An 11,833-nucleotide genomic window follows, 5' to 3' on the forward strand; every position below is an offset into this window, starting at 1 on the left:
CAGGCATTCTTGATTGAATGGTGTGTGGAACCACATGTGTTAGACTAATTCTGAGCGTGCTTGCAGTGGGTCATCAATGAAGGAAGGAAGAAAGGAAGAAATGTTTTCTTCTGACATTTTCCATGCCTTTCTTTTTCCATTAATTTGCAATTAAAATAGTTTTAGGCATATGTCTAGAAGAACAACCTCTTTAGTCATTTAGTAATAGACAAAGTATGAAGGTATATTACAATTTAGTTTCCACAAAATTGTGTTGTTATGTAAATAATGTTTAAACACAAGGATTGTCAGTTTCAACTTAAAAAAGAAAACACACCAGTTCTGGAAAGAACAAGACCATGAAAGGACATTGAATCCACATGATCCAAACCGTTGATTCTAGTTCAAATGGAGACATTTGGATCTACTCTGGGTGGACTTTGAATGCTAACTTACTCTTTATAGTGAATGGAATGAAAATTCCTATAGAGCTCATTGAAAAGTCTGATTCAGATGTAGCAAATTATCTCTAAGAAGTTGAAAGGACAAAGAAAATATGGTTTATGAGCCCATAGCTAATGTTAGAACTTGGTAGAACTTTGCCAACCCAAATAATCAGTGAATTTGGTCATTTCCATCCTGTTCTCCCCAAACATGAGGGATCCAGTTGCATTTTGGTGAAACTCTTTAGCTCAATGTGGTCTGTCATGTAACTCAGGACCACAACTCCAGTGAGAATTCTCTCCTGCTCCACTGAGTGAGTCAAAATGGCCAGGAAGGAGGTACCCTTCTGCCACTATGACTCACCATGCATGAGACTGAGCTGGTGACCTGGGTAGGGAGCCACGGCATCTCCCTTACATGTGGACCCACAGCCAGCCAAGATTGGTTAGACCACCAATCCCACATGTCAAATTAGGCCTTTGCCTTGCAAAGTACCAAGGAGTCACACAGAGGTCATGGGTCTATTCTTCCCAGCTATACTTACAAAGATTTCACACAATGTTTATATTGGCAAGAAGAATCTCCTGAAGGTTCTGGTGGTAATGTGTGAGGAAGGGCCAAAATAATGGCGGAATATCCAGGAAAGCAATGCTTACCATTGTCATGAATTGTTTTCAAAGAAAGTTATCTTCGTTGTTTCTTTCCTCTTATTGGGAAGGTTTAGTTTTACTGTAAGCATCTGCAGTCTGTTGCTGTGATGAGAGAATTTGAAAAAATTGTTAGTAATTCCTAGTTTTTTTGACAGCCTTATGTTGGTACAAACTTTTGTCTATAAATATGTTCTCCATAATGTTCCTTGGAAAGCAGATAAATCATATATCACACACACAGGCAGCAGTGAACGCTCAGCACTTGTTTTTGGTGAACCCGTTTTCACAAGCAGGAGCTGACAGAGTTGCTGGGGTGTTTGGTTTCTCCTCCTCCTCCTCTCCTCCTCCTCTTCCTCCTTTCTTCCTCCTCCTCCTCCTTCTCCTCCTCCTCCTCCTTTTCTGCCGCTGCTGCTGTTTGTTTGTTTTTGTTGTTGTTTTTTTGTCTGTTTAAAAGATTAGGGGCAAGTCAGATTCTGGCAGCAGCTGAAGCAGCTCTTCTGTAGCTCTTTCTCTGTCTTCCTCTTGCTTCCTGAAACAGGCCTCTGCTGTGGCTCTCTCTGATGGTGTCATCCAGGTGTTCATCAGCATGAAAGTTTGCACGTCCTCAATGCCAGAAGTGAAGAAATACAAGAAAGCAGGGCCTCTTCTGCCTGAGTGAGGACAAGAACATCATCCTGGAGGACAGCAAGGAGCCCCTGGTAGGAGCTGTGGGGTACATTGTGGATGGTGCCTACATCACTTTTGTCAAGATGCCACCAGATAAGGACTGCCGCTATGTTCTGTATGATGCAACTTACGAGATCAATGAGAGCAAGGCGGAAGACCTGGTGTTCTTCTTCTTGGCCCCTGAGAGTGCACACCTCAAGAGCAAAGCAGTTTATACCAGCTCTGAGGATGTCATCAAGAAGCAGACAGTTACAAGCATGAGTAACAAGCAAACTTCTACGAGGAGGTAAAGGACCATTGCACTCTGGCAGAAAAACTAGGTGGCAGCACAGTTGCCACTAGAGGGCAATTCTTTGTGAACTGCCTCTAGTCCCCTGCCTGGAGTATCTGACAGCCCCAGACCTGCTCTTGGGTGTTCCAGGCTACCCCTTTCCTGCCAGACCAGAGGGGCTGGGGGATACCAGCAGGGGGAGTTCAATCTCTTTCACCCCAGCTGCCAGGCATTCCCCACTTTCTACTTCCTGGACCACCCTCCTCCCTTCACCCCTGCAGGTTCTGCCTAACCCAAAGTAGTTTTGATCTTCTGATTCCTGAGTTGAAGAACACCAGGTTTGTGGGGGAGCCTTTATTATTTTTAAAGACACCCCTACTCCTCATCCTTTCCCATTCCATGCTGCCAGCTTTTATTTATTTATTTATTTATTTATTTATTTGTTTGTTTGTTTGTTTGTTTGTTTATTATACAGTGTTCTGCCTGCATGTGTCCCTGCAGGCCAAAAGATGGCACCAGATCTTGTGAGCCACCATGTGTTTGCTGGGAATTGAACTCAGGACCTCTGGAAGTGCAGTCAGTGCTCTTAACCACTGAGCTATCTCTCCAGCCCCCATGCTGCCAAATTCTAACCATAATAGTGACTCTGTACTTGTCTGTTTAGTTCTGAGAATAAATGAAATGTGGAAATGACCCTCCCTGTGCCAGCTGGTTGCCCCCGCAACCCCCTTTTCTTTGATCTTGGTCACTCCTGGAAGCAGGGCCAGTAAGGGACAAAAAAAAAAAAAAAAAAAAAAAAAAAGACTAGCTGGCTGGTGGTGGTGGTGCATGCTTTAATCCCAGCACTCGGGAGTCAGAGCCAGGCAGATCTCTGTGAGTTTGAGGCCAGCCTGGTCTACAGAGCTAGATTCAGGACAGGCACCAAAACTACACAGAGAAACCCTGTCTCGAAAAACAAAACAAAACAACAACAACAAAAGGCTAATTAACAAAACAAAAAAAAAGAAGTTTAAGGGAAAGATTAGAGCTGTACCTCTAACTCCCCCTCTCCCCCACACTCACACTTTGGAGAAAACACAGTTTCTATTACACCTGGCTCACAACTACTGTCAGTGTTGGAGTCAAACAATTTCAAAGAGTGTCTGACTTCAGAAAGCTGATTAATGACTGCTCACAGGTAGGTAGACAGTATTCAGACCTACTCCTTACCAATGTGAAATAAACCTGCATGATGCATTAACTTCAACTTTTGGTTTTAAAAACATGTCATATAAATAGTATGTGGATACATTATTTTTGTTGAAAATCAAATAACAGATACATTGCCAGTAAAGAGTGAAGTCTTTCAAATGTCACCGTGCCACTTTCTAATCCTCCTCAGAAGGTGACTACTGCTAACAGTTTAGTGTACAATTTTTCCAAGTTGTCTCTCTTGACAGTACAGCTACTTTTATGTCCAGCACACTGAACAAGCAAAACACATTTTTTCAGAGACGATAATGATCATGTTTTACTATTCTCATAATCTTAAATTATTATAAAGTAAAAACACATTTGAAGCTGTCTCAGCTCTTGTTTCTCCTCTCCTGTGAATACACTGGGCAGGACACTCCTTGCTTAGCCAGTGGATGAAAGTGGTCATATCTATGCCTTTTGCTGATTCCTAGTTAACTATTACTTATAAGCTACAGCTCTTTGCTCGCAATTGGAATGAATAGATTTGTGTTTTGATCAGCACCTTACCATCTTCTGGAAGGAAAGTAGAGTTCAACACAAGTCAATAACATGTTATTAGAGAAAAGATGACCTTTTTAAAAACTAGTCCTTGTCCCCATTCTGGCAGTGATTTCTGACCTCTTAAACATGAAGCTGGTAGAACATGGAAAAGAGAGAGAGAAGGCATAGAAAGCAGGTAGGGAAAGTGGTGTTGTTTTAATATGATTTTCTTTCAGGATGGCTCTGTGATCTCTGGGCCACAGGGTTTCACATTGTTTAGATTTTATAATAAAAGGAAATACATACAATTTAACTAACTCTTTTGATTTTAGGTGTATAGCTAACTGGTACTAATTATATTCAAATTGTGGTTCAATTAAGTTCTAGAACATTCTCATCTTACTTGTAGAAACTGTATCTACTGAACAGTAGTGTTATCTCTTCTTCCAGCCCAGGGCCTCTGCTCCTATGACTTTTTCTTTTTGATAACTCACATCAGTGGGATCATGTAGTACTCTTCCATTTGTGGTTGGTTTTGTGTACATATTACAGTGTTGTTAGTGTCCACACATGCTGTAAAGACATCACAGGATTTATTTCTTAAGGCTGAATTGCATTGTATTATATACATATACTTGCTTTATTCTCTTGTGTTTTGAGACTATTTGAGGTTCCACTTCTTGGCTACAGTGCTGTGATGAACATGGGTATGAGAATATTGCTTGAAGATTCTGCTTTCAATTCTTTTGTGTATTTACACAGAAATGGGGTTGTTGAATCCTAGGTAGACATACTTGCATTTTTAAAATGGTGGCCCCCATACTCTTCCCTAATAGATGCATGATTTTACATTCATATCAACAGAGCACAGGAGTTTCAGTTTTCCACATCTCAATAATGGGGTTTGTTTTAGGGATGGGGTAATATCTCATTATAGTTCTGATTTTCATTTCTGCAATGAGTAATTCTGTTGAGAAGATTTCATATGCTGTGATATGTGATGTCAACCTGAAAGAATCTAGAGTAACCTTGGAGACAGAAGATGGGTATGTATGTGTGTGATTATCTTGATGGAGGTAGAATTGAGGTAACTGAGGTAGAAATTCCTGCCCATTGTGAGTGGCACCATTCCCAGTCTGGAATCCTAGACCATGTAAGCAGAAAAAGGGAACTAAGCACCAGTATGCCCTCATTGCTGTCTGCTTCCTAATTGTGGATGCCATGTGTCCAGCTGCTTCAAGCTCTAGCCCCGTTGACCTCCCTTCCCTGATGGACTGTACTCTTGAACCATGAGTCAAAATAAGCCCTTTCTTCTTAAGCTGCCTTTGTCAGTGTGTTTTATCACACCAACAGGAAACAAACAAACAAACAAAAGACATATGCTCTTATTCATTTGTGTACCTTCTTGGTAGAGCAATCAATCCCTCCACATCCTTTGCCATATCAACCACATTGAGTTGCTTTTGCTTGCTGCTAAGTTGTAGGTGTTCTTTGTGCATTTTGGCACTAGATCCTAAAAAGGTATAGGACTTTCAAATATTGCAAGCACTCTATCATGGGACTATATTCCCAACCCTATTTTTATTATTTTTGATGTGATATATACTGATTATTTTAATGCTTTTAAAAAATTTCCCTTGTGTATGTATAGAAATGCAACTAATTTTGTGTGCTGACTTAATATTTGGCTTTAGCATCAGGGTAATTTCTGGTCTCTTGGGCTGGCTTTGGAAATGTTCCCTCTCCATCTTCAGAATGTATATTGGAAGTCTTTAAAAGCATTAATGTTAATTTTCTTTTAAAAGTACTATAGGATTCTGTGGGAAATCTATTTGTTGTAGATGCTTGTGGGGAGATAGTTTTGATTCCTAGTTACAGAGACTTTAAGAGCTTTCATTTGTCCATGTGTGAGTCTTTGTACATTGTATGATTTTAGAAATTTATCCAAACTCTAGATTATCAAATTTGTCATATAATTATTTAGTCTCTTAGAATATTTTTTTAATTTAATGTGGATGAGGGTTTTGTCTTCACATGTATGTCCATACATCATGCCTGTTCAGTGCCCAAGGAGAGAAGGCCAGAAGAGTTCATGGGATCATCTAACACTGGAATTACAGTTGGTTGTGAACCATGTGAACTTGGATCCTCTGCAAGAGTAAAAAAAAAAAAAAAAAAAAACAACAACAACAAAAACAAAACACTCTTAACTTCTGAGCCATCTATCTAGACCCTTAGAATCCTTTTCATTTATATAACTTATATATCACTCCTTTTTCATCTGATTTTATTTTAGTGTTTCTCTGATTTTTTTTTTTTGTATTTTAGACAAGAGTTTGTCCATTTTGTTAATCTTTTAAAAATCTTAATTTTGTTGGTTTCTATATGGTTTTCTACTACAAAACTTAATTTACTTATTCTCTAACGTTTATTACTTTCTTCCTCTGTAAATTTTGACTTAGGTTATTCTCTTTTTCCGGTTTGCTGAGGTGTAAGGTTAGAATGTTGGTTTGAGGTGTGCTTTTTAATGACAATGTTCATGCCTTTAGCATCCCTTAATGCTTCTTTCACCACAACTCATCCATTTTGGTATACTGTCTTTTCACTTCCCCAAGTTGTTTTCTAAGATCCTTTAGAGTCCTTCTTTGACCTGGCTTTGTTAAGACTTTTCTAATTTCTATGCTTTCCTGAAGCATCCAGGGCTCCTGCTGTTGTTTTCTAACCACTTTCCATTGTGATTTGTCTCACAGTTTCTATTGCTGTGCTGAAACACAATGACCAAAAGCAACTTGGGGAGGGGGGAAAGGTGTGCTTGTACTGTGCAGGTTGTAATCCATCATCAGTGAAGTTCAGGGCAAGAACTCAAGGCAGGAACGTGGAAGTAGAAACTAAAGCAGAGGCCATGGACTCTCTGGCATATAGAGGAATTCTGTTTCCTGGCTTGACCCTCAAAGCTTGCTTAGCCTGCTTTCTAATATATCCCAGTACCTCATGGGTGACACCACCCACAACGGGCTGCCCCTCCCACATCAACCACTAATTAAGAAAAAACTATCCATCCGGCACATGGTTGTAACTGATAATCAGTATGACTCAAATCTTTTATTTGCTTAGGCCTGTTGTATGGCCTACCATAGAGTTTATGTTGGAGATTGTTCAGTATACATTTGAGGATAATGTATATTCTTGTGGAGGCTTTTCAATATGCCCTTGGGGATAATGTACATTCTCGTGGTGGTGGCTTATACTTTCTGGGTATGTCTATGTCCAGTTGATAGGTAAGTGTTCAAGTTGTCCATTCCCATTGGCTCCTCATTGCTCTATTCGTTACTAGAAGCAGATTTTGAAGTCTACTGCTATAATCACGCTGCCATTTACCTGTGAGAAAAAAATATTCTTACGGTTGCACAAAGAAACACTTGAACAAAATAAAAGTAGCCAGCAAAGAAATTTCTTTTTTTAAAAAGGATGTACCATGACCCAAACTTAGCAGGCAAGTGGCACACAGGGCCTAGGTGGTCTCTGTCTTTGAACTTTTAACTCAAAACAGGGTCTTGGCAGTTCCTTCACCAGATGAGGTTCAGTTTTACGGTCTACTGTTGATCAGCAAATTAGGAAAGTGGTACAAAAGAAATGAAGAAAAGAGGGAGGGTTCAGCCAACTGGGCTCATAAAGTGTCAGAAATCACCAGGGTCTTTGAGTAAAAAAATTTTACCAGGCAAGAGGGAGACAAGATTTGCACATAAGTTTTACCATGTAGGGGAGAGTCAAAAAATGTTTCTCACATGCTTGTCCTGTAAAATGCTGTTTCTTTATAATTGTGGTTTCTTCCTGGTACACTGACTATTGTTGCTTCAACCTTTTGTGATGCCTGTCATATTCACGTTGGTGTTCCTCTGTCTTTGTACACTCTTTTGTTGCACTTGAATATATTAACTATTCTTGCTGTGCCTTGTGGGAATTCCTTGGTGCTATTCTCCATTTTGTTAACTTATAATGTCCCCATTACCTTCGTTGGCATTATTTCGCATTTACAGATTTTTTTTTTCAAGACAGGGTTTCTCTGTGTAGCTTTGGGGCCTTTCCTGGAACTTACTCTATAGCCCAGGCTGGCCTCGAACTCACAGAGATCCACCTACCCCAGCCTCCCAAGTGCTGGGATTAAAGGCGTGTGCCGCCACTGCCCTGCTGCATTTATGAAATTTTTAGTTCCATTTTAAAATCATCTTTTTGAGTTTCACAGGAGTCTTCATGTTTTATGATGTTTTGTTTGTTTCTATTGATGCTACTAAGTTTAATGTAGGGCATAACTTACTACGATCAATCACGTGAGTTTCTTAAATGGGTAACATAACTTATTAAAATATAAATTGAGGAAATGCACTCACAAATACAGAATGGAGTAGACAGCTGAAGTCATCCTCTGATCTGACTGGGAGCAAATCCATCTCACAGGCAAGAGCAGGGAGAAGCATGTGACCCTTCTCCCTGCTCTTATAAGGGAGTATAGGCCCTTATAGCCCAAGGTCATGAGCAGAGCAAATATCACTACATCTATGTGCTCTTTTTCTTCTAATTTTTTATTCACTTTATATACTGTCCACAGTTCTGTTTCCACCCCTCCTCCTGCTCTCTCCCACCTCCCCACCCCACCCCTCACTCCCCATCTACTTCTCCAAAAGGGTAAGGCCTCCCATGGGGAGTCAACAATGTTGAGGCAGGACAAAGCCCCTCCCCTCTGCATCAAGGCTGAGCAAGGCATCCCACCATTGGGAACGGGCTCCAAAAAGCCAATTCATGCACCAGGGATAGATCCTGGTCTCACTGCCAAGGGGCTCCCCAAACAGACCAAGCTACATGACTGTCTCCCACATGCAGAGGACCTAGTTAGGTCCCATGCAGGCTCCATAGCTGTCAGTCTAGAGTTTATGAGTTCCCAAGAGCTTGGTTTAGTTGTCTCTGTAGATTATCCTGTCATGATCTTGACTCCCCTTGCTCATATAATCCCTCCTTCCTCTCTCCAGCTCCCAGAGCTCAGCCTAGTGCTTGGCTGTGGATCTCTGCATCTGCTTCCATCAGTTACTGGATAAAGGCTCTATGATGACAGTTAGGGTATTCACTGATCTGATTACAGGGGAAGGCAATTCAGGCACCCTCTTCACTATTGCTAGTAGTCTTAGCTGGGGTCATCATTGTGGTGAATTCCTGGGAATTTCCCTAGCACCAGGTTTCTCCCTAACCCCATAATGGCTCCCTCATATCAAGATATGTTTTTCCACTCTGTCCCTCCCCCAGCTCCACCATCCCATTATTCCCTCATATTCTCATTCTTCATCCCCTCCCAATAGATGAGACCCAGGAGATCTCATCTATTTCCCCTTCCCAGGGCATCCATATGTCTCTCTTAGGGTCCTCCTGGTACCTAGTTTCTTTGTTCTATGTGCTTTTTAAACCTACCAATTCAAGAACTTATGTCAAAAGCTCCTGACTATTCATTTGGTTGGCGTTGTGAATTCATTTGTTTTGAAACTTAGCTTTTCCCAGGCTCATTTGTCTGTCTGTCTGTCTGTCTACCTGTCTATTCATTGCTCATTCTCCCATCTTCCAATCTCAGATTTCAGCTTGCTTCCATTGGGGGCTCCTAGCATTTCAATGTAGACTAGATTTACACAATACCCACAGCTGATACCACCAGCAGCTGCTTTTTGTTCCTGCTTGTGGGGCTATTTCTGCAGCACCCTATTTCTTCCTTCTGCCCATAGCTTCCTCAAAGATCTAGTTACTTGCTGCTTTGGCCAGTAATAGTTTGTTGGGAATTTCCCTCCACACCACACCATCCCCACTCATACTTGTGAGCCTCTTCACAGCCAACACAACTTCCTGGAGTGAAGCCATGAGTCTGAGTGTATGATACCTGTGTTTTCTGGTCTCTTGATCTTACCTGACCCTGGCTTCTAGTCGGAGAGCTCAGCAGGCCTGTGAGGTTATAGGCACATGCATTTTCTTCTGATTTCTGCATCAGAAAGTTGACTTATTTCCAATATCATATCTTCTCTTGCAAGGGACTGATAAAATTTCTATACTTTCCTTCCTGTAAATCTATATAGACTTTTTTTTCCTGTAGTATTAGTTGCTATCTCTAATTCTTTAAATATAGAGAAATACAGCATGTTTACAGTGGAGGTTATGAGAACATATGCTTGCTGAAAGTACAATTAGGTGTCCATAATCTTTACCAAGACTAAGATGAAAGAAAACAGTATCAGTGTATCTCTGAATCCTTTGTCAGCCCCTCCTCCCATTAATCTCTTTCCTTTCTTATAAGTGTACAACACTTAAACCTCACTCTTTCTCTCCTTCCTGTTTTATTTTTACTTTCATTGGTATCCATTAACAAAAGTTAAATGTTACATGGTTTTGAATGTAGTGTAATGTAAATTACTGCTTCCCCCCTATGATTTGATTCTTTTACTCAACACAGTTTTTGAGATTCATTTTTGCTCATAAAAGTAAGCCTTGTTCCATTGATTTCAGTCTTTCATAGTTCAGCTTTCCATTGTATGCCTGTACCCCAACTGTACACTTTCAGTGATACTTAGGATTTATTGTAGGTGGAGTCTTTCATCAGGATCGCCAATCAGCTCTGTTCCACCAGCTGCTCCCAAATAACTACACAGAGACTTATTACTAATTATAAATGCTCAGCCAATAGTTTATGCTTGTTACTAACTGGCTCTTACAACTTAAAATAACTCATTTCTATTTGCTTTCTTTCATGTGGCTCATGGCTAACACATTACCTCATTTTGTACACAATCTGCTTCCTCTGCATCTGGCTGGCAACACCTCAGACTCTGTCCTTCTTCCCAGCATTCTCTCTGCCCAGAAAATCCTGCCTAGCTACTGGCCATTTACCTTTTTTATTAAACCAATCACAGTGACATATTGACACAGTGTAAAGGAATAGTCCACAATTTATTATTATAAGCACAGCTGCTAGAAAGACTGAAGAATGTGTTTTTTATGTACTTATGCCTGGTGCAAAAATGCAGAAGCTTCAGAAAACATGTAATGATAGATTAAAGGGCAATATATAGGTAGACTTATTTTCCTTAATAAATATTGTAATATGCACCAATATATTGTAATAATGATTTTGTGAACAAAGACTCGGTTTTCCTCACATTCTGTTGGAGATGTTTTACAGTTTTTTGCCTTTCTGTGGATAACAGCAGTTTCTTTTATTTTAATGTTTGTGTCTGTGTGTGTGTTTGCATACGTATGTGGGTGCCTGAGAAGTCCGAAGAGGGCATCAGATTCTGTGTAGCAGCTACAGTGTAGCTGGACTCACAGGAGGTTGTGAGCCTCCAGTGTGAGTGGAACGCAGGTCCTCTGGAAGAACAGCAAACACAATCAATCTTAGAGCCATGTTTCCAGCCCACCAGTAGTTTCCTATTTTTAAATTTGCATTTCACTGGCAGCTAATGAGCACCTGTTTTCCTTCCTCTTTCAGGAAATTTGAATTCATATTTCTTGACCATTTTTTCTATTGAACAGAATTTTCTGCACCATATTTATCCTTGTTCATTTGTGGTTGACATACTTTTGGACAAACTTCTGTAGTTGCATAATTTGTAACTTTCTTAAAATGTGTTGGTCATCTTTATTTGTCTCACTGTTGTCATTTTCTCACTGCGACTCATTTTAATGTGGTAAATACATTAGTTCTTTCTTTTATGTGTAAGCTTTTGTTTGTTGTTGAATGAAGTTCTTCTTTACTCCAATTTATAAAGTTTCCTTTTTTCTTTCGTTTCTAAGGTTTTGTAGCTTTATCTTCCACATCTGTTTTGGTTTGACTCAGATTTGGATCAACGAGGAATTAAAACATAAGACAGAGACCTGTTTTCCTGCAGATAGCCAGTCAGCCAGAACAATTGCATCTTCGCCATTCATGGAGTTTCCTTGTATATGTGTGTCTGTTTTATACTTTCTACTCTATTCTATTGGTCTTTTCCAAAGTTTATTGCTTTGAAATGAGATTTTTTTTCTCATTCGCTGGAAAAACAAAAGGATCCTTGGCTTCCTTTCCTTGTGAGCAATTTGTTTG

At 40.1% G+C, this 11,833-nt stretch overlaps 1 pseudogene; it reads left to right on the plus strand.

The window, feature by feature from the left end:
• The first annotated feature begins 1,617 nt into the window (after nucleotides 1–1,617).
• LOC118584621 lies at nucleotides 1,618–2,109 on the plus strand (annotated as a pseudogene).
• The last annotated feature ends 9,724 nt before the right edge of the window (nucleotides 2,110–11,833 follow it).

The sequence above is a fragment of the Onychomys torridus genome, chromosome 5 (genome assembly GCF_903995425.1).
Source record: "Onychomys torridus chromosome 5, mOncTor1.1, whole genome shotgun sequence".
Classification (NCBI taxonomy): Eukaryota; Metazoa; Chordata; class Mammalia; order Rodentia; family Cricetidae; genus Onychomys; species Onychomys torridus.